The 24184-nt window shown below is 39.2% G+C and overlaps 1 protein-coding gene across 1 annotated transcript in view; it reads right to left on the minus strand.

Annotated features, from left to right (window-relative positions):
• Nucleotides 1–24184, minus strand: part of ADARB2 (adenosine deaminase RNA specific B2 (inactive)) — a 301943-nt gene that overhangs the window by 276928 nt on the left and 831 nt on the right. The gene's annotated exons all lie outside the window — the stretch shown is intronic.

A 24184-nucleotide genomic window follows, 5' to 3' on the forward strand; every position in this document is an offset into this window, starting at 1 on the left:
TCACTGGGTAATACAGAAACTGTAGACAGGTAGGCATATAATCTCAATAATCCAAGATCTGTATCCACATAAAAATGTCCTTGCTCGAATTCAGCCTCAAGGCTTATACATTCCCTTGAACTAAAATATCTACTCTGTTATTTACTGCATTACTTAAATAAACTGCTTCCCTATATTTAGAGAGCCTCATAAATGGCATACTTTGTTGTGCAATGTACAAGCTTGTGTGCCGAATCATACATCACTACGCTTTACCAGATGTCAGAATTTAAAGCAGATCGTAGCTCTTTCTTCTCTGGGAGACAGAAGGAAAACTGGCAGCTCATGCCACAGCAAGCTGAACTATTATTTGTTCTGATTCATTTCACTGTGACTGCATCAACCTGTTGATTATAAAACCTCAACATAATTATCTAGGCTTTTGGGTTTTGATCTTCTCTCCCGAGCTTTTTAAAAATTATTATTTCCAAATCTGAGGTTTTATTGTCCCCTGTTCTTTAAAGAGGATACAACAAATCTAGCAGTTCAAAACACAAAAGGTCTCACACTAACCCATAAAGAGAAATGCCATGTTTAAAAGTATGCAAGGACAATTAATTTCTATCATGACACCAGATCCTCTGCATGACCACAGATGTCTGGGGGAAAGGCAGGGGGAAGCAAAGGACTGACTGCTGCAGATACAGATCCCATTATCAATTTTTATAAAGGGTTCAGGATAAATACACATTTAAAATACTGTTGACTAACCTCAGGTATGTGCACTTTGGGAGTTATGCTGTGTAAGCAAAAGTGCATCATGCCTTAGATAGTTCAGACAGTGCTGCAGAAACCGAAGCTCCGCGTTGCCTCCAGGCTGTAGAGAATTCTTCACTGAGCTCCCAACCTGGAGCAAATTGCAGTGCTGGTGCACAACGTGTGCATCCTTCAAGACCATAATATGTGAGAGATATGCTGAATGGCAGAATCAAAGAATGAACCATAGAATCATAGATGGTTTGGGTTGGAAGGGACATGAATGATTATCTCATTCCAATCCCCCTGCCACAGGTGGGGACACCTTCCACTAAGGTTGCTCAAAGGCCCATCCAACCTGGCCTTGAACACTTCAGGGATGGGGCACCCACAGTGTCTCTGGGCAACCTGTGCCATGGCCTCACCACTTACACAGTGAAGAATTTCTTGCTAATATTTAAACTGAATCCACTCTCAGTTTAAAACTGTTATCCCTCATCCTATCATCATCCATTTATCCCTGATAAAGAATCCCTAGCTGCCTTTTCTGTAGGCTCCCTGTAAGTACTGGAAGGCGCTATAAGGTCTCTTTGGAGCCTTCTCCAGGCTGAAAAATCCCAACTCTCTCAGCCTGTCCTCACACAGGAGTTGCTCCAGCTCCCTGATCATGTTCATGAACCTCTTCTGGATTTGCTTGAGCAGGTCCACATCCTACTTTTGCTGGGGCTCCAGACATGAGCATAGTACTTCTGGTGGGATCTCATGAAAGCAGAGTAGATGGGCAGAATCGCCTTCCTTAACCCACTGGCCATGCTTCTTTTGATGCAGAGCAGGTTGTGGCTGGGCACCTTCTTGAAATCATGCATAGAGTTATTTTAGGAATGGCTCACTTACTAAACTCAGAGACTGGATTTAGAGGACTCAACTGAATTCTCTGTTTCTTCTGATAAACAAAAAACCCCAAACTGAAAATACAATCAATGTGAGTGCAAAATATAAAAATTCCTTCAGAAATGAGAACAAAGGCTTGGGATTTCTCTTCAAAACTGAATTCAAAGAATTTTTACGACAGAATGTTATACTGAGGGGTAAAACTAAAATGATTGATTTCACCAGTTGTAAAAGAAGTTAAAATGCCTTCTACAGTACCAGGAATATGGTCCAATACCACTTGTACTCCTCCAGAGACTGCTTTTTCCCATTTTACAGAAGAATCTAGTCAGCTTCCAGTTCATCCAAAATTTTCCCATCTCCCAACATGTGAAACATCATTTCTGCTTTCCATGGTACCTCATATAAAATACAGGTACTACCTTGAACCACCTCCTAGGTCAGTCACAGATGACTTCTACCTAGGGACTGGTCTTATGCTACAGCAAAGCTGCCCTGTAGGAAATTATGCCACTCGTTATTTTCGACATCTGCCTGTGGCTTTCTGTGTTTCACAGCAGATGACAGACTAAGAGAAGTGTTCTCATTGGTTTCCTGACACTCACAGCCTAGAGCACCTGAACTGAATTTAGCACTGCGTGAGATGCACAGAGGGTCTTGTAGTTTTCCACTTACTAGAGTATGACCTCCTGAAATAACTTATTTCTCCCTCTTCCTGTTAATTGTAAGGCTTCCAGTTGCTACTAGAGTATTTTGCTTGGGGACAGAGAAGAGATACCCTTAGCTCAGCATGCAATGGGGAATTTGACTTTGTTAAAAGAATGGGGTTTTTTTCCTCTTACTTCAGTAAAAAAATGTAAAAGCCTAAGGTATGTCATGTCTGCATGGATTCAAACTGAATCTAAGGCATGTCTTGAAACAATGTTTAGAAGTCCAGTATTCAAAATACCTTAAACCTTCTTATGCTAACCTGTTTTGTTAGTTGATTTGGTTACTGGTGATGTGCTTTGTTGGCTTTTTTTTCTTTTTATTTTGAAGCCTAAGGTGGTTGGGCATTGAAGGGACAAGGAAGACACCAAAAGGCTTCCCATATCCTGCAGCAATTCCAGTCTATAACCCAAACAAAACTTGTGATCTGAGACTGGGACTGTTCACAAGACCCTGGAAAAAGTCTAAAACAAATACACTAAAAAATAATGGTTCCTCAAATGCTGTAATGATAGGTGCAGAATTTTAACATGATCTAGTTTGAGACACACATTAAAATGGTCTCTTTCAAGTATTATTAGGAAATGGCTATGAAAAGTTGAGTGACTTAAGGTGCAGGATATGAAGGAAATATGTGTGCTTTTTTGTGTGAAGCTGAACATCTTTTTCACCCTTTCTGAAGGGTTTTGAAAGCTTTTTACAGTTTCAGGAAAGGTATAAAAGCATAGTCTATGCTTTAAATAAAAGCTGAAAAGCAAATAAAAAGAATCCTGATTCCTTCTCTTCTCATTCATGACTTTCCAAGGCCCTGTATGAGAAATATTGAAGTGATTGTTTCTTAACTACATTAAAAATTGCAATATTATTAAAAACTGTAAGAGGCAAATTAAAGAAATGCAATGGGATTTATGTGTGTGTACGTGTATACATGTTTACATACTCCTTTGATCTGCTTCAATAAACAGCCTTATGCTGGTAGCAGCAGATAAAATAACATTCTCCCTGTCTTCATCTTATAATCACCACCCAACATTCCTCATGCCACTAATGATCCCCTCAGGCAGGAACCTGGCCATGGAAATGAATAGGAACCAAACCAGCAAGTCACAGCTAAAGTAGAACTGCAGAGGCCAGAGCAGATCATGGCATTCTCAACTATATGATAAACATTTCAATCACAACAGGATTGCATGAAGCCCACTGCCAGCATCTCCTGAGTGTTTAATAGTAGATCCGAAGTTAAACAAATACACAAGATATATTTCTTCACATGTTCCAGTTCATTTGTACTTTAGTAATTTAGAAATGGGAGTTTCAAAACCAGGGTGTGAGCTGCCGTTATTTAACAAGTTTTATAGGAACATCCCCATGATGTAGGGCTTTACTTTCTGTAATGCTTCTTTACCCATTTTTCTTTTTCTAATTTCTTTTCTGATATGCTCTTCCAGTAATGCTCAACCAGCCATTCACTTTTATTAGTAAAGCTAAAATGAATGACACTAATGTGAACGGCATAAAACCTACATTGACCTACTTTTATTAAATGAAGGAGAATAGGCCTGATAGATTGACCATTTTACTCTTCCATTGAAAATTACTGATATTTCCTTGCCATGATCTATATATACAGGTTATGCTTAACTCCGTTTGAAAGCAACACAAATATAATACACAATATGTTCTTATTCATTCTCTGTTCTGAATTACCAGCAATTCAAGAAATAGCCAAAATAGGTGGTTCCAAAAATTGGAAAGGGAAAGCAAAAATGGAACAAGGCAGCAGATCACCAGCTTGACACAATTAAATGCTACCTATGAAGTCAGTATAAGCCACTGGTATTTTTTCCGAGAATAAATTACCCTCAGGTGTTTTTCTGCTCAGGTAATTTCTGCATGTTTCTCTTCACACTGTCCAATTTTCAAGGTCCAATCCTGACTGAACTGCTGAGCATTCCTCTCTAGCATTGGTTTCAGAAGAATATAAATGCCCTTTAACCACCTCACTAAGGTTTTCCAAGAATCACGGGCCAAATAATTAATTGTCATCTGACAAGACCTAATGTCACAGAAGTAGCCCTTGGAAGTTCACCTGCGGGTTGCACACTCAGCTTGCACAATGCCTAAAAATAACAATGCCATAGGAATATTGCTATTTCTTTCACAACAGCAACCAGAAGGATCCCAAATCAGATCAAGATCACATCATCCCAGGCATAATTTAATGGTCCCTAAAGAGCTCACAGCACTAAGAGATTAGAAATAGCAGTGATAACAGTTACTCTGTCTGTCCTGGCAGACCCAGTGCAGAGGGGAGGCAAGTGGATTGCCACAGTCACAAAAACAACAGCAGAAGAGCCAGAAATCAAGCTCAGGGTTCTCAAATTTAACAAGATTATCTTTCTAATGACCTTTGCAAACAAACAAGACACATGAGCAACTACTCAACTGGTTCTACTATATTTCTTAAGATTAAATTTAAGAACAAAATGACAGAAGACCTGTTCTGAAAAATCTGCCCTAAAAAATCCAGTCTGAGGGATAAAGAAAAATCAGCACTCACTACCTACAGCTACATGCTTTGGGGGAAAAAAAAAGTCAACCTAGTGTTCACAGGTGATTATTTTTTAATAGTTCTGGCCTCAAAGCAGCAGCTCACATTCCCAATATTATAGGGGAGGAAAGCAGAAACATATCAATCACTCAACAAAGAGGCTTGTCAGGGAGTGGGTATTTTTCTTTTGTAGCATTTTCTTCTCAGCAGCTCCCCACATACAGTCTATCAGGACATATCTCAGGTGCCCATCAGAATATTCTTCTGCTTTCTCTCTACTGCTGGTGCTTGAGCTTAATTTATTTGTCAAGTGCTCATTTGGGAGTAGGACTGGTTGGAGGGAACAGGGAGAAATGTGTCCGTTTCATCATGATACTGGCCCATCTCCCTGCTTTCTGTCAGCCTGCAAATATTTACATCAGACCTGCTGGATTTCTGCATCTTTTAGGATTTTTTTGCAATTAATTCAGTCTCAGTATTCTCCTCATTTCCATACTTTTCAAATGTCATTTCATCTCTTTTGATCTGCTTCCATTTATTTTCTCCCTTCTCCCTCTTTGCTTTCATGCTCTTTCTAAATTTTGAAATGGATTTTGTTGGTTGATAGAGGCATTTGAATTGCTTTCAGAGATTGGGCCCTGGAAACATAGTATAGCAGCTTGCTTAATCATATTTCTCACCTAGAACCTGTATAAAAAGGGTGATACATAGGGTGTGAGGTTGCAAAGCTGCTAGTGTAGATGAGCTAATGGACCCTGGCCAGCCTTAATTACAGTTTTTAAGCCAAACCTTTTCCTCCTCTGACCATGAGTGTGTCAGCCTATCAGTTTTATAACAGCTGTCAACCTCCTCTGACTAGTTTGTCTTCATCTTTCCTATTTTATGTGTTGACACAGCACCAAAAGAGTAATTTCCCTGCAGCCAAGGGATCCTTCACTGTGCAGGCAGAACAAAAAGTGCCTCTTCTAGAGGCCACCTGACCCTACCCCAGGAGGGGCCATGTGTGGCATGAACCACTGCAACCCTTGACATCCTGCACCTCTGGCATATGGCAATCTGGCACTCCAAAATATACATGCTTTTGTATGTCCATATACATTATACACATACATACATACATATATAAAATATGTATATATATGTATATATCCATTCCCAAAAGAAACCAAACATTAAAAAACCAAACCTCCCCTCCAAAAACCCTGACACCTCCACCAAAGAAAAAAAACAGACCAAAACCTTAACCTACACTAAAAACAAAGCTCCCCAAACCATCACTGCAATAAATCCACTGCTGAAGTGTTGGCACCCAACATGAATTGCCAAAGAGGGCAGAGTGAAACAACTTCTTTTTCTATTTCAAACTAGTTGAGGAAGGCTTATCAATTGTGTATGTGTTTCCCAGTGGAAAGCTTCCAACCAGATGTGCAACATGTAAATCAAAATGTGCCTTCTTAATAACAAAGGCTTGTTTCCACCAGGATGGACGGATAAATTGCTTTCTGCCTGAGGATAAAGAGGACTGGGCTTTAGGTGTGTAAAAAATTGTAAATATTTCTCTTCTGCTTTTATTCTTTCCCAGCCAAAAGCATCTTAAGAGAGCCATCTGTTTCACTGCCACAGAAAGAAAAAAAAATGAGGGTTACCAGGCTGCCTGTGCTTATTCATCCAATTTTACCTTGAGTTAAATGTTGGAAAACTGTCCCCATTTGAAAGGTTTTAGTTCTGCCACTGGCTACGATAAAGGCTGCTTTTCTATCCACTGCTTGGCTTGTCTGTCTCTTGGTATTTTATTTTAGCTAGAATTGCAAAAGAAATTACACTATTCTAGTGTAAAATGAATGGGATTTGCTCATTTTAGTTTATTATCTTCATCTGTTTCTCTCCACTAAAGAAGAGAGAAAAGTCCCACTCATCCTCCTGCCCTCCCCTCACCCCCAGAGAAAGTGGCAATTGTACCATTAAGCCTGGAGTGCTTTACATATGCAAACACAAACACAGTGCTTACAGCAGAGATCTTTCCTATCCATATGTTCATCTCCTTTCCTTTACCTAAACCAGACGATTACCTCGGCAGCTCAGCTGTGTTATTGAGACATTTCAGCGTGAAATTTGTTTTTCCTCACTGAACTTTAAGCGGAATTTCAAGTGCCAAGTCTCCAAAGCCAAGTGGGGCTATTAAGAGATAATTACTAATTATGCTAATTTGAGAAGTTGTGCTATTTCTTTCCCTGGTCATTTTATCTGCAGCTCTCCTGAGAGAACAGTCCCCATTCAATGTTAATAACCTTTCCAGGCTAAGCATTCAATGGAGGACAGTGTGTCCTAAACCCAGGAATATTTTACAGTTAATCTAGATATGTGCCTGTAAATTAGAAAGAGAAGCAAGTTGCACTAATGCTAATGACTTACGTTATTAATTTTTTGCAGTAGCAGAAATATCTGATTCCTCTCCATTCAAACACTGATATAGCTGATGGTTTTATTTTAAACAGTCCTCAGTGACTTGAAATATTCAGTACGCCAAAAATACTTCTCAGTGATCATTTTCTAATCCTACCTATTGCAAGCTCCAATAATAATAGATAAAAACAAAGACGTGATTTGATTTGCATTTTCTAAATGTCTCATTTATTTTTGCCTTATTTATGCAATAGTATGAAATAAATATTTTCCAAACTCTGTATACTATTTTTTTCTTTTCTTTTTCAAGACAGTCGTTATTGGATTGATTACATTAGTCTGCAGAGTATGCTGAAAGAATAAGAGATTATTTCTTTAAAGAAAATAATGACTTTGGGTTTTATGTGACGTCTAATTCCATCCCTGTTTGGTGGCAATATAGATATTTTACACTTTTTATAATTTGTGGAGTGGCAGTAATCAGAGTCTTCTTGACTCGACTGCCTTCCCAGTGTGGAGCTGCTGGGACAGCCCTTGTGAGGAGTTGCTAAAATCCTGTTTCTCTGCTCCTCAGAATGGATCTCCCAGGTAAGAACACATGGTCACAGACAATGTCCAAGATCATAGCACTCTCCACCAAATGCCTGTGGCTGTTCTGATGTGGCCTTGAGGGCCCATCCCTGCAACACCTGGGCTCAGACTCCCCTCCGGATGGCAGGCATGCACACCTAAGCACAGCTCATGGTACAGGCTGCAAGGTCACCCTCTGCCAGCACTGCACGAACCCCAGAAACATTCAGGACAGGTCATCAGCACCTGTAGACACAAAATACCCACACTGGAGAGGGCAGAGCAGGGCACCAACAGGCAGGTGAAGACTGTCCCCTCCCCTTGAACCAGCCCTAATGGGACCAGCGGCTGTGTTTCCACAGCAAATGAACTCCACTCCCCCCTGGAGTTCATCATCCTGCTGGAAGTTTTGTACCTGCACTGGCAGGGTTCTGAATGAGCAGGGGTCCTCTGAACCCCTTGTTCACTGTCACCAGCGCTGACCCAGCTGTCCCTGCCTGTGTCCCCAGGGAGGGACAGGGGGAGGGACAGGCTGGAGGGGAGTCACACAGCAGGACAGGAGCTTTGGCCTTGCAGGGCAGGGGGACATCTCAGGGCAGGGGCTCCAGCACCACAGGCAGCTGCAGTTCCTTCCCATTGCTTGCCAGCTTGCTCAGCCATCTCTGCCACCCTGGCTGAGGTCAAAGTTCTCCGAAATCCCCTCACTGCCACCTGATGGCACCAGCTGGAACCTCCTCTGAAGGCCAGGCCCTACCCCTGCTGCACATCAGGGCTCCCATGAGACATTTTTATCAGAGCTGACCTCTGTGAACACCAGCTACAGATGCTCTGACAGGAAGGCAATGTTGGTGTGCGGCTGGACCACGGCTTGCACCAGCAGCTGGGCTTAGAGGCTCTGGAGCTCCAAAGGAGAGGGCAGAAAGCAGGAGACATCCAAAATATTTTTGTAGGAATTGAGCTTATATTCTGTGGGGGATTTTTGCACTTTCCAGAACCTGGATGCAAACAAAGGTAAGTTTCCCCTTCACGCAACCAAAATAAAAATAGGACAGAGTGACAAAAAACCAAAGGATAGCAGCTTATACTTTAGTTTTTCACTATTTTAAACCCATATATGCACGTAAAACCAATAGATACATTTTTTAAAAGGCAGAGAATGTAAATATTCAAAATATTGAGTTGCACCTATTTCTGGAAAATGTAATGCACAGCCCTCAGACTCCAGTTCAGCACTCCCAACGTGGGAGTGGGAGGACTGCGTTCATATGAGACATGAATTAGAGCCTAAAAATATGTCCTAGTAATAAAGGAGAAGCTAATTTTAACCTTCAGCATTGCCAGTTTCAGAACAGAGCTTCATTTGAAGGAAATCCATTTTGCAAGTGTGGGAACCTTCTGCCAAAGCCCAGAAAATCATCAGGTAAGACACAGGTCTTCCCTGCTGATAGGGCTGGGGGGACCCAAGAGCCCACTACACTCCCACCATTCCACCAGGAGACACAGAAGAAGGCTGTGAGACTTCCTGTAATTGCAGCTCTCACAGGTCCGTGTGAGCACATCCAGCAGTACTGGCTGCTGCTTGGACCGTCCTGATTCCAACTCTTTAACAGCTCTCTAGCACACACAAAGTGAAGGCCCTGACTTGCACCTGGACAGACACACACACATTTCACAGACTTCTTCATAAAACAGAGTTTTCTGGCCATGGAAAGCATGAAGGTGCAGAAGGTGCCATGGGTGTGGGTCTCAGGTGCAAGTACCACATCAGCTCTCCTCCCAGAGGACAGGTTGTTGTAGGTGGGGTTTTGCGTCTCCCCTAAGTGCTATCAACTCTTGAGCCATCTTCTGAAGAAACCCTTGACCCAAAATTCAGCCTCACCAAGTCACATTAGAACCATCTGCTCCTTGCTGATACATTACTGTCCAGAGACACCAGCTAAGGGCAACAGCCAGATTCCACCTGTGTGAGAACACAGCAATGCATCTGGGCAATGCAAAGTTGTAAGTGAAAAAACATCTGCAAGAGAGATCTCTAAAAACAGAGGCAGTCAGAAGAGGAATGAACACGCCACTTCTCCTGAAAGGCCTCCTGGAATATTTAAAAGTTAGTTCTTCATGGGGAAAGAAATGAGTGCTAGAGACTATTTCAAAATGCGACAGGGCTCTGTCAGTCTCAGCCACACTTGCTCTGTGCTCCATGGTAAACTGGCAGACTGGAGCCACAGCCCCAGAAAGGTGCTTTACATTGCTAATTCTAGCCGAAATGCAGCTTTCTGCACATGTTATTTCTTATTCATGTTTGAAATTACTTTTTAATCTAATATCTATGAAGATCACAGAGAGTTCTGAAAGAAATAAAAAAAATCAGTTCAAAAAATAACTGACATGAGCTGTTTTCTCTCTTCCTACAATTCCAGAATGAAAATATTTATAACTGTCTTATATTACAGCATCATTCCAAAACCTGCACTAACATTATTGCAGAGTGTTTGGAGCTGCTGCAGATTTTGGAAGGCTTACATAGTATGAATAACAGAAAAGTGTATTTGCAAGAGACACCAGCGGCTGGGTGGCAACATCTAATTAATACAAGAAATTATGTATGGGAGAGCCTAAATACACCCCATGGCCCAGTTCAGGACCAAGACAACATGGTCCTTTGCATGGACATGACACGTGGGTATCAGCTGCAGCAGAAAGAAGAAGCAAACTCAATTCTGTATAAATTATGTGACACTTGCAGACAGATAGTTCCTTTTGGAGAAAAAAAACACAAACCCTCTGTGTGATGCTACCTGGTGTTTGAGATTGTGACTAGGACAGTAGGAGGGATGAGCAAAGAAATTATTTTATTCACCACTCTACTACCTGTGCTGACAAATGTACAATGTGTTGGGAAAATTTCCACTATCTCTTCATGCTGTGAGTCAGTGAGGGGGAAGAGAAAGCTTGCCGTCCCAAAGTTTCCAGCTGGAAATAGGTAATGACAAGCAGGTATGTGATCTCCCTTCAATCCCTCAAAATCTTAACCCCAACTACATTAAAAAACCCATGCAAGAAGTGCAGCAGGGAAAATTGCTCCCTGCAAACAGACTTCACATGGAAATCCTGAAAAGCAGTTGAGGGAAGCTCAGACCTGAGATTCTGAAGGACGATGGTCCTTTCACTGTCACCAGCAGCCAGTACAATCCCCTTAACAGGATTTTCTGAAAAGCGCAGATCTTTGCATCTGACAACTGAATGAAAATGTTGGATTTGTTTACTTACTGCAAGTATATGTGTATATTTCTATCCCACACCTTTGCAAAGAATTTTGAAAATATAAACTGATGCAAGCTCTGCAAAAGAAGCACTTCATCTATCATAGTCTTTTTCCATCCAGATTCTTTAAGCTGATTCCTGAAAAAAACGGACATCTGAGGTCCAAAGTTCTGCAAAAAACCACGTTGTGGTCCGAGTTGTGGACTCCTTGATTTTCTGTATTTCCCCATGGCCCATCTGCATGGATTTATTTTCAGACTAAGAGCCCAGATAATGCAGAATGTAACATTTCACCCTTAAACCCCCCAGTTATAACAAAGAACAAACAATAATCATGATGGGTACAAGATGCAAAGAGATTAAATACAAGGCAGATGTTCAATCTTGTGTTTTCAGCTGAGATTATAAATGGTCTGAGCCTAAGAGAAAAATTCAGAGCCTGAAAGTGAAGGTTTGCTAATTAATCAGTCATAATGGTATAGGGGATTAGAGAGCATGATTAAAACACACTGAAAACAAGAAAGACAAAGGGGGATGGCGAAGGCAGTATGGAAGCTGCTCTGCCAACAGACAAACATCTCTACATAAGCAGCTGAAAATGATGCAGCTCATAAAATAAAACTTGTGCTTAAGAATTAAAATCCAACTACAACAAAAAGCCAATGCTATGAACTAAATGAATTGCTGGAAATTTGCTCTGATGTTTATTAAAAAAAAAAATACAGGGTTGGATCCAAGCTCCTTATGAAGCCTAGGACAAAATTTCAATTGAGTCCAGGCCTTTATATAAATATGAATGTACTTTAATACAGGTGTTGCTGGAGCACATATTGGCACATTAATATGCATAGTACTAGAGAGTCTGTGCTTAAGTATATAAATAGAAATTGAATATAAACATATGAATTCATAGCTTTGAAGTTCCATTCATAACAAAACAGCATAGAGAAATTATTAGCATTTTTACATGATGATTTCTGCCTAAGTCAGATACTGAAGTGCTACTGATACTTACAAGGCATTCAACAGATGGGGAGTCTAGACTGATAACTTCTGTGCTAGGCAAGTGTATTTTTAAACCTCCTTTAACATTAAATTCTGATGCTGTCCTGTAGGGATGAACTAGCGTGTGCAGTTTTAACTTCCTTGTTTATTTTATGAAACTAATTTGGCAGTGATCCGCTCCTCATAGTGCCAGACAGCACAACCCCAATCTCTATAAAAATGATCACCAAGATCAATTTGTGCTGAAGACAAAGTGACTGCCCATATGAGAATGTCCTATGGAATGTAGGTCCCGTAAGCTGTAGGGCCTGGTACTCCTCAAAAAAAACAGACTGCCATGTAAATAGGGTAAGATTAGGCTCCTATACTCTTCATCTAGATTCTGCTCTCAAGCTTTCTCTTTTTGCGAGTGGAAACAAAAAGGGAATTGTGCTTTCATTTGCAACTTCTCGATAATGTCGATGCATGCATATTTGCTGTAATATTACCTAGTCAACTGAAATGAATCTGTAACTTTAATGGATGAAAGTGGATATGACACAAGTGAAGACGGAAAAAGTATAATTTCTAGTACTTTTCTAGTTTTGGAAAATGAACGCAATAACGTGATATCCTGTTAGAAATACCTTTGCTTACCATTTACTCAATTGTTAGCTCTGTTATGAAGGTAGCACTTATTTGTGTGGTTTCTTGCTTGTCCTGAGAGACCTTCATTTGTTCAAAGTATGAACGTATTCTAGATTTAAAATTGTAAGAGCAAACTAATGTAAAAACATAATGAAATCACTTTCAAATCTGCTTACATTCTCACTTCCCATACAAAATTATTTTCATCACAAAAATAATCCCCCAAATTTGTCTGAGATTATTCCAGCAAATCCCATGCCCAACAAATCCTAAAACATGCTCCACCTGTTAGTGAAACTATCATAGTAATTGTCTGGGCTTTTATCTAATGAATATGCATTACAGCAGTCAAAACAAATTCTATCTTAATCTATATTACTGGGGAAAGTTTCTGAAACAAGCTGTTGCAGAGAAATTTATATAATATGTTGTCAACATTCAGCAAAGACAAGCTGTCTGCTAGAAAGGGCTGATGGAAACAGTTTCCTACACTTGGTCAGGGAGATGTTTTTGTGCTACCCTTAAGCCAAGCTTTTGGCCCGAGGTGTGCTGAGAGCATCACATCCCCTGGTGCCTTTAGCGTGCCTGCCCACCTGCACTGCACCTCCCTGCAAAGCCTGAGCTGACCACGACTGAGAAGTCTCCTTTTCTCCGAGTGGGTTTCTGTGAGTCGTCATCTCTTCTACAACTTGCAAATCACTGACACCTGTTGGGGCATGGGGAAATGACTGATGGAAATTCAGCTGACAGCCTGCACAAGGGCTGTGCGTGACTGCACCTGCAGGCAGGTGCGTGCCTGGCACCAGCAGTTGCAACAGAAAGGGAAAGGTACTGGAAAACAGGATTAACAAAATGTGTAAAATTAAGCAAGATTAACAAGCCACTCTTCCCAATCAATTGCCCGCCTACGATGCACACACTGCTTTTGCCATAATGGCCATTAAAAGAATAGTCTCAACCTCTTATCTTGACTTTTTGCTGTCTCCCTTTTCTGCCTAAACAGCACAGGAACCAACTTTACGTGTCAGCGTCAGAGAAACATCTACTCAGCTCAGGAACTGGTAGCAAGATCAGTTTAGATATGCTAAAACAGAACAATCCCTAAGAAATGTATGCTGTTAAGAAAGTGCATTGTGAATTTTTTTTTTGTACGTAAAAGATCTTCAGGAAAACAACAGTAACTTCTTATCCAGTTTCTGATTCCATGAAAATATCTAAGCACCAGCACATTTGTACACAGAACTTGTTACTTATTATTTACTGCTTTTCTGAGCAGCAATGGAATGATTGAAGAAGTGATTTTGCTGCACCAAGGCCATATGTTACCCCAAAGACCTTCGATGATATATTGGTCCTTTCCAGGCACCAATCTCATACATACTTTCCTTTTCATAATTTGTATGAATAGCAGCTGCTTCAATAGGTGAGGATACAAACAAGGGAAGTAAGATAGTAAAAAGAAGGGGAGGAAAGAGATGGGTGTTTCTGTAAATAAGAAACAAATTGAAGTGCAAATATGTGGATTTTCAGGGTTAGATACATTTTAGGAGTGATTTTTTGGAACATTTGTGTTTATCTTTATTGAAATGGCTTCTGTGGTGTTTAACTCATTCTCCTGTTCAAACAGCACTCTGCAAGACCCAAACCAGTGTAATTTGTTGCTGCTTCGTTTCAGTTAATTTCAGAGACAATTATTTTGAGGCAAAATTAAGATAATAATGCATGAGGAATAGATTTTTAAATTTGTTTTTAAACTTTAAAAATTACTTTCCTGGACTCGGAAATGTGTGCTTGGTTCCTTTTTCATCTTAAGATGTATCTGCCACACTTTAGTTGAAGAATTACTGTTAAAGACTAGAGTGAATTTAGAGTGGTTTTAGTTGAAGTGGAATAATATTTTGGTCTTCTGAAGAGTTTGTGCATAAACAAAATTGATGAATTTCAGTTGAACTACAGGCAAGGTACAAGTCTAGGGACTGCTACTATGATTTTTAATGGAAATGAAAGTAATGAAATGTAGAAATTTGTATTTAATCTTTGTGAAATTAAGTGAGTCATCTAAAAGGATAAATCTCATAAAAAAAAAAAGAATCAAGGAATCTGTAACAGTTTCAATGAATTGCATAAGCAAATTCTTGCAGCATCTGAAGGACGTAATGTATATTACAAAACCAGAGTTATTGTGGTTATTCTGCAGACTTGTCTGCAACGTACTGCTTAATACTGATAAAGCATCACCTTTTAAATATAAACTTTGCTACATAGAAAACTAACACTCAGTACCTGCAACAAGCCATTGTGGGAGAAATTGAAAGCCCTCCAGAAGCTGAAGAGCACATGTGATTTAACACCACAGAAGAATCAGATCCCATGCCTTTGTATACATACAAAACAGATAAGTAAACAGCAAGTCCTCTTCTCTCCAGCAGCAGCAGGCGGGCCCGCTTTGCCATGCCCTACTCCTGCTGCCAGCAGCGGTGCTGGCACACGGCTCACCTGGGAACCAGCAGCTCCCAGGGCCACAGGCGAGAGCGAGATCCAGCTCCAGCTGTGGCACAGCTGCAGAAGGACCGCCACACGCCAGAGCCAGGGCTGCAGGACACTCCAAAGCAGAGAGACAGACTCCTGCATTGCTACCTACTGCTCATTAATTCTGCAACAGATTAACTGGTCTGACTCAACTTCCCCCCAATAAACTGGGCGAACACGGCCCGTCTGTCTCTGAGAGTTAATAACTTTCCATAAGTAGTTTGAGCATGTACCTAGTGTGATTATGCAGATGCATTTTTATTAACTCTGGGCAAAAAGAATCCTTGGTGTCTGGGATGAGTTGGACCCATCTGAAGAGAAGGATGATCTTACTGTAGTCAAGGAAAAATAGTCCAAGGTGCCTTACAACATAAAAGCACAAATTTAGTAAGGAATTCGGTGTTAGCCTTTCGGAAAACCTGACAAAACATCTTTGTCTATGGCTTCTTACCACATGTAAGCAGAATATGTCATTTGCTTAAAAATATGCCTGGGTTAACCAATCTATCTAAAGCAGTGTTCTGTTAAACTACTTCTGTTACAAACCAGACTTCTAACTGCAAAAGATTATTTCATTTCTGACTACTCAAAAACTGTATATATTTTTAAATCCCCAGTTTTTTCTGACATCTAATAACCATCTTCTGGCAACTGGTCCTGTTAATAACCTACTGCCCATTTTCACCTTGCATTTACACCTTGTGCTGTAACATGAAAAGATTTCGAAATAATTTTCTCTGTTTTCTTTAAACAAAAAGAAGGCAGAGATAAAGTCTCCTTTTAAAAGAATATAAGAGGGTACAAGTTAACCTAGAAAGACAAGCTTTTCACTTGTTCTGGTAGAACTGAAATGCTTCACATTCATCCTTGAACACTCTTGTATATTCCTTCTTCTTGTGTAGAAAATTTAAAGGATTTGCACAGTGAAACGGTTTCATTTAAAAAAAAAGAAAAACCCACAAAAAAAATTAAATGTCTTGTGCTTATGGATTCCATTTGAAGGCACAAAAAGTCCTCTTTGTGGGCATAGCACCAGTTAAAGCAATTCTCTGTTACATAACTGTAAAAACTGATCATTATAAACGTGAATTGCAAACAAGTCAAGTACCTTGATTTTAGAAACAACAGATTTTACAAGAGACACGCATCAGATGCTTTAGCATAAATAAATGATAAACACAGGTCAATCAATAATCTTTGAAGCAGTTGCAAGTGGAAGAAACCTGCTGTCAGTGGTATTAAAGAACACTCTCTTTTTGTACTGTTTCTTTTAAACTCCTAAATCCACAAGCAGCAAGAGCTGAGCTCCTGTTTAATTACTGTTTGTGCTGCTCAACAATGAGACACTGCCGACCACTGCAGACTGCTTCCCAAAATCAGCATTTACAAGGACATGTAAATAGCAGCTCATGATTAACAGGAGGAAGGGCAACTACAACCTGTAAATCAGCTAATGAAAGTTAATTTTGGGTAACTTTTGTTCAAGAAGCCCCGGGCATTTTGTCTGGTGGCTTGTGGCAGGGTTGCTGGCATGGATGCAATATAGAGCATGAGCTCAAAGTTGAGTTCTGCTCTGTTATTCCTTCTGTAGGATTCAGATGGAGAAAGATCAGCACACAAACTTAAGAACAAATTCACCTTTTTGGTAAACGTTTGGGGTTTCCTGACATGAGTATTACGGGCTCCTGCATACAAATTACTTAGCTATTCAAAAAACATACCTACACAAATGGAATGTAGAAATATACTAAAAAGTCTGGCTTATAAGGAGTGTCTTTAGTTCCTTTATTTCTCGCTCTGAAAAAAAACAAAAAAACTATAATCCTTGTGCAGTTGTGCTTTTGTGATTTGTCTGTAAGACAACTAATTGCACAGAGAAAGATCACACACATACTATGAGAATTTTTACACATGTATTTTTAAAATTATAAGCTCATACATGAATATGAGTAAACACAAATGATATAATAGTATATTATTTTTACATCACCAAACAAAATACTTCAATGGAATATAAAAATTCTTCATATAATTTGAACTCTACAGGCTTTAAGACCCTTTGTCTAATATAACTTGGAGTTTATTACAGTCATTCCATTCACAGAGCTAGACAACTGTGTTTCACACAAACATGTATATATGTACCTATATATTAAGGCACAGACATAATGTACATAGAAACACGATTCTGCCACCATGACTGATACTTAGAAGTTTCAATTTCAATTTTATTCTGAGTAAGGGCAGCAGAATTAGGCCTCGTACAAAGGTAACACATTATTACAGGTGGCTTGAAAGCCATCATTTTACATTTGTTAAATCCTGCTATTTAAAGAATAAATAGCCATTTCGGAGTCTCGGAGAAGTGGCAAGAAGCAAGCAATTGCATAAAATCAGTTGTGTGTAAATTCCTAAGAAGATGGAGATAAAATATCTGTCAAATTCTACTTATTTCTTCCCACACTTCCCAGCAGCTTTGAGTCTTCACACTGATGTTTCATTAGCATTTAGGGAAAGGTGATTCTGTTAATAATTCTGAGCACCATTTCTCTTGCAAGGAACAAAAAATGGAGGAAAAAAGTCACACTTTAGCACAAAGTATTTTGCTGAGATCTACTTATTGCTTGTTCCTCATTCCAGACTCGAACAAGAAATGCCACCAACACATAGTGCAGGTTTCAGAAACAGCACTCACAAGTGGTACAGCTCCAGAATAAAACACAATGGTTGGTTTAGCATTGACACCAAATCCACACCCAACAGAAACACTTTCAAAAACACAGATTAGCTTGCACGGGTAATCCCCTATGACACAATATTCACCTGATGACGATGCACTGGCAGTCATGCCAGTACCTGTGAGGTTTCTCTGCTTAACAAATCATCCTGTGTTTGTAAAATTTGTTTTCACCTCCTTCTATTCCACCCTTTTATTTTTTTCAAGAGAATAAGAAATGATTTAATTAATTTTTATTGTAATCATCCTAACCTCGCTCAGAATCAAAGTAAGAGACTAGGAATTAGTCTCTATTTTGGTCTATTTTTACATATACCATGAAGGGCATTGAGTGGCAACAGAGAGGAAGGCGACTTAAAAAAGCTGTCAGGAATATTCCAGTGAAATGTGCTTGCCTCCCTGCCAGCTGTGTTGCTGGTTTTGGGAGGCACACGGCAGAGGGACGCGCATCGCCACCGCCACGAAGCCGAGCAGAAAGTCACCTCCTGAACCGCTGCCACGCCACGGCCTCAGCTGGGGAAACGAGAGAGTGCAAAAAGCCTCACAGGGAGCAGGAGCGATTAAACTGCCTACAAATCACCTTTCCACCTAATCCAAGCAAGTCAGGAGTCAGATAATTTCCTGAAAAAGGGGATTCATATCTCATATTAAAAAAATGAAATCCTTCTTAATGCATCCTACTCAAAGCCTACAGTCACTGAACTGAGCATCAAACTTAGCAGCACAAGTCTCAGCTGAGCTAATCAAATACCTCAAAATCCCAACAAATTTGTTTTTCCATACCTTAAGTGAAAAAATTTCCCAGGTCAGCCACATACAGTCCCAACAGAAAATGTCCTTCCACTCCTATTAAACATGCTGAATTTTCCTTCCTTAAAGGCCTCTGTCTCAGTAAATAAAATCAGGAATAAATTCAAGTAGCCTATTTACCACCTTCTTTATAATCTTTCCTCTTCAATATGATTTTACTGCATCTTTTCTTATGTTTATCTCCAAAGTAAACAATATAAATCTTATCAATTTTCTTCCACTGAAATTTTACACATCTCTAATCTCTTTTGCCATATGTCTCTGAATCCTCACCATTTCTAGTACACATCTGGGAGCTAGAACAGCCAGAACAAAACAGAATACACTCAGTGAAAATACACCTTTCATTCATTAATGTCACGGTAATATCTTCAATATTAGCCGTCCTGCTCTTCATGCACTCTGCCCTGCTCTGTGCTTCCCTTGTTATCACGCTTTGCTTAGCAGAGATTTTCATTAAACCAGCCATGGCAATGTCCAGTCCTTAGTCCAGAGTGTGTATTTTTAATTCGGGGTCCAAAAATACATCCTCATATTTCAAATCTGCTGTAAGAAGCAAGAAATTCGAAACTGATTGAACGACAGTAACTCCATCCAGTTAATGCTTTCTGTTAAAGCATTAAATTTGGCTATTTTATGACTCAGGGAGGGTTGCCTATTAGTATGGGTTGACAAGCTGCTTCCGCCAGTTAACAAAGCAGTCTTTTTAATACGTTATATATCACAATATGCTGTTAAAACTCCTCCGGGTTGGCTGCTTCGTTTCAAATTCATACATCGGGGAACAAAGGTCAGCCACAGCAGAAAGGTAAGCGCTTCATTTTACTATTGGAACTTACATAATTTGCAGGCAAAACAAGCTGTTTTACACAGCAGATGTCAAGTTCATCACAGATGCCTTGAGAATGATCTATCTACTGATGCATATCAACCTTTTTTGTCTGGATAACTAATCACTTACACGGAAAAAACGGTAAACTGCCTGAAAGGTTGTAGAGATAGTTAGCTGCAAACACAGGGATCAATTCAGGTTCATTACTACTCGCAAAACCTACACAATATTGGCTAGCAGTAATTCAAAAGTAGTACAATTAACAGAGATCAGACAGATATCCTCATGTTTGCTTTTTGAGGCTTGCTAACCTATAAGGCATTAAAGGAACCTAAGAATACAGTTTGCACAGACCTTCAGTAACTTTGGTATTTCACAAGGTAATTTCTTCCAACCTTTAATTTTTTAGTGCAGCATTTTCCATTTGTAGGGTATCACTTCAGAAAGGGCTGCCTTTATGTATTTTAAAAAACTCCATTAATACCACTTAAACCGGAACTTGTAAGCACAGCTCTCATCTTAAGGGAGAATTTTCCTACACAAGTCACCAAGGAGAAACTACAAAATTTTAAGCAATTGGATTCTTTGCCACTAGCTTTATATGTCTGTGTACTGCCACTGAGGAAAGCAAAACATCTGATAATATCTGTGTTCAGAAACGTAAAAATTACAATATATGTTATTGCTCATGTAAAACGTGGTCAATATTCATGCCAGTGCTTTTTCTACTTACATAATTAATACTTTGAGATAAAGTTGAAGTATTTTGTTCTCTTTGAAAGTAAAATACACCATTCTGTTGTCCTCACAATTACATGCTGTTCTCTTTGAAAGTAAAATACACCATTCTATTGTCCTCACAATTACATGCTGTTGCTAGGAAGTTACAACTCTGCTATAACCTAATCATCTGCTATTTAGATATGGACTCATGAATCCCATATTTTTATTCTAAATTTAAGTTCAGTCATCGTAGCTAATGTCCTTGATGCTATCTCAAATTGCTGTCATTACACGGATCACTAGAAATTGGAGGTAAGAGTAAAAAAGAAAAGAAAAAAGAAAGCTACCAAATTAGACGATGGATAAAGGTTTAATCAATTTAATTTTACCACCAAATCCATTCCTTTCCTCTCAAGCTGTCAGGGCATGAGATAAGCGGAACACATCGAAAAGCACAACACAGTCCTTTTGTGGGGAAGGAGTTGTGTCCCTGAACCTTGCCGAGATGAAACACGCTCATTTATTACTTTGGCATTGCAGGATGATGAAGAACCAAGCTGGTTTCCTCCCTTCATCTTCAGCACAATCTTTCTAATTCATTAATTTTTCATGGAATTTCATTTCACAATCATTTTGCCTCTCTCTGCCACTTGCTGCCCTTATTTAGTTTATTCTGTCAACAATTATTTCATGTCCTATTGTAGCAGCAGCGACTCTTGGCCATGGCTTTCTACCACATCAGGGATACCTGATGCCCTCCCGCTTTTAAGTAATGAGGTTCAGTCTGCAGCCCTATAAACCACGTTGCAATTAAGGTGGCTTATTGGTTGTCTTACACTGCAAAATAACTCGGAAGGGTTATCTATCCAGTCTCCTATTTTATACTTACCTTCCGTGTGTTGATTCCTAACAAGTTGCTTGAGGCTGCTGAAGTGTGGCCCTTTTAGTATTATCAGTAAATGGCAACTCTGCTTTTGTTTGGTCTGCTTGTAATGACTTATCTGGGAAAACAAGCCTTCTTTTCAAAATCTATACCACAGGCTATGAAATGGGAACAAGCTGTGCTGAGGCCGCTGTGCTGAGTTCTGCCAGTACTCTGCCATATTCCAGAGCCCTGAGAAAACACAAGAACCCACAAACACAGTAACCACCCATAAACCCCTAAAATGGATTTATCTAAATCAATAGGCATAGTTTCCTCTCCTCTGGTCATTCTATACACACCAACTTAAAAAACACCCAGCAACTCAAAACTGAGCAAACAGAGAGGGAAATATAAAATATCTATTACTGCTGCCACATGAAATTAGTATGCAGATAATCTGTCAAGCATCCATATTTATTTTCATTAGATCTTAAAAAACTTAAGATATTTACTTCCCACTGAGAGTTAACATACTGTTCTAAATGGCAATGAAAATATTTCTACCTATACTAATTTAACAAATAGGTCTAAATATCCACATTTTAACTTTTTAACACACATTCTGCATAGAGTGTAAAACTGAATAAAATGACTGTAAATCTATGTTTGCAATATGATATTCATTGCATAGACATTTATTGTTAAGGCAGGATCTTCTTACTGAAAGGGCTGCTGGATTTCATAAGTATGAAAATAAGATGCATGCAAATTAATTACTGGACGATGATATTGTACACTGGAATAATTTTCAGTGTCCTACACTTTTCAGTGCTTGATTTGTATATATGGAAATTCTCTCTGACTCTTACTGCAAGTGTTTTTCGTCTTTGGGGTTTTTTTTAGGCCAAGTGCAGAAGGAAATTCAGCTATTCAGAGAATGCTGTTTGCTTTCCTTGCTTGAACTTGCCTTCTGCCCCCAGGAAACTCCTAAAACAGAGCATCCAGGTATAAAAGAAATGGAGTGAAGTGCTATAACCACATACAGGATTTATAATTCACACTAACCAGAGCAAAATGATGACTGAAAGAATGAAAAGTAGAACAGAAGGGATAAGCGAGGCTACTAACAGAGAACAATAATTGTTTCTACTGCTGTACACTCCTAGATATTCTATTAGGCAATGTCTCAACATGTTTTTAAGCACAGTTCATATGCAAGATGTAATAAAATATAGTAAGTTGTATAAAAAATTTGTTGACTCCATTTCCTTAGTGAGTGGGGATGTGACAGATAAATTAATTTCATTACTTTGTCTAAAACTCAATTTAAATTTAAGACTATAGTGAATTTCTTTGCCCACTCGTGTTCATAGGTATCCCTGGGTATAGATGTGTAAACATATGTGTCTAGTTACATACCTTAAAGCAGCTAAAAAGCATTCCTGCTATAAACAACAAGATATGTGCTGGAGAATAGTTAAAAGCAAGTGTATTTGGTCTAACCCTCTGCAAAGATCTTCTCACAATCTATTAAACAGATCAAACCTGCAAAATAGTGGAACCCACAATAATTCCCATTAAAAAATAGTAATTCAATAACCTAATAAACATTTTCTTGACTAGTTTTCTCAATAGTCTGTTTGCTAAGCAACACTTCCTTATGACATAGCATAAAAATAAAAAATAAAGATGGTCACTAAATAAAATAACATAATAGTAAAATCCAACAGGTTTTATAAAGGGCATGCCTTCAGTTACAGTTTTGGCCAGCCCGATTTTATAGGAATGTGTATTTTTATATGTATACTGTGATTACAGAGAAAGGAAAAACAAGATCATAGGAACACAAGCCTGTAGTCAGTATACTAGCCAAATACATTTTTTGAAAAGTGGTTACAAATAGCACATTTGAAAGAATAAAAAACGAACACTTCAAGTGCACATTCTTATTGATGTTGGTCAGCTAAGCACTTTCTAGAATGCCATCCACCTCCAACTGTGCATTCTGCAAATAGCTGTCAGCTACCAAGTTATTGTTGAATAAGTTTTTGTATTAGTTTTTTTTTAAGACATTCAACTTCCACCTTGTTTTGGCAAAACAAAGCTAAAAAGGATGCATCAGAAAAATCTTAATCAAAGACCCTAACTTTTGTCCGCTCTTAAAAACAAAATTAAACCAAGTACCTTTCCTCCACTGCATAGATTAATGCTTTACTCTCGTCTCCTGGCCAAGTACAGGTTGCTAAAGCTAGGCTAAGTTTACAATTCTGCAGAAAAGTAGCTTTTCTAGAACAAATCAGCATAAAAAAAGTCTGCAGAGCACAACTTGATTACAGCGAAATTTTAAGGGAACTGAGTATGCAAGCATTCTTTTCTGAGAGTTTTAAAATTTATTCTGTAATGCCAAGTAAAAGGCAGCCTTTCTCACCAGGTGTTATAACCTGCTCAAAACCCTGAGTAACAAGTTGAGGTTGCACACCTACTCAAAGTCCTGATATATCTGCACGTCTGTTGTTTCTACTTGTGTGCAGGTCACTATTCGTCACTATGATTTTGAATATAGACAGTTAACAGATGAAAGTAAAAATAGTGACAATCAAATGACACAGGCTTGCATTTGGCCCGCTTTTACCACCTACTATACAAAAGCTCCTCTGACACCTTTCTAAAAAGTTATCAAATACCGCACTTAAGGACTTGAACATAATCAATAATTAAGAGACACTTAGCTAATGGCACCTATAAATTAGGTTTTCTAGAATCTGAAAGAGAAAGAGCATATCCAGAGCATCAGCTTGAGTGCTAGCTGACTAAAAGTTGTGCGAGTACCACATAGAGATCATAATTAGATGTTAAATTATATTTACTGCTTGGATAAACACTCGGACTTCGCATCTCTGCAGTCGAATGCCTTGCAGCTGGGCATCTCTGGCACTC

This window comes from Poecile atricapillus, chromosome 2, assembly GCF_030490865.1.
Source record: "Poecile atricapillus isolate bPoeAtr1 chromosome 2, bPoeAtr1.hap1, whole genome shotgun sequence".
Classification (NCBI taxonomy): Eukaryota; Metazoa; Chordata; class Aves; order Passeriformes; family Paridae; genus Poecile; species Poecile atricapillus.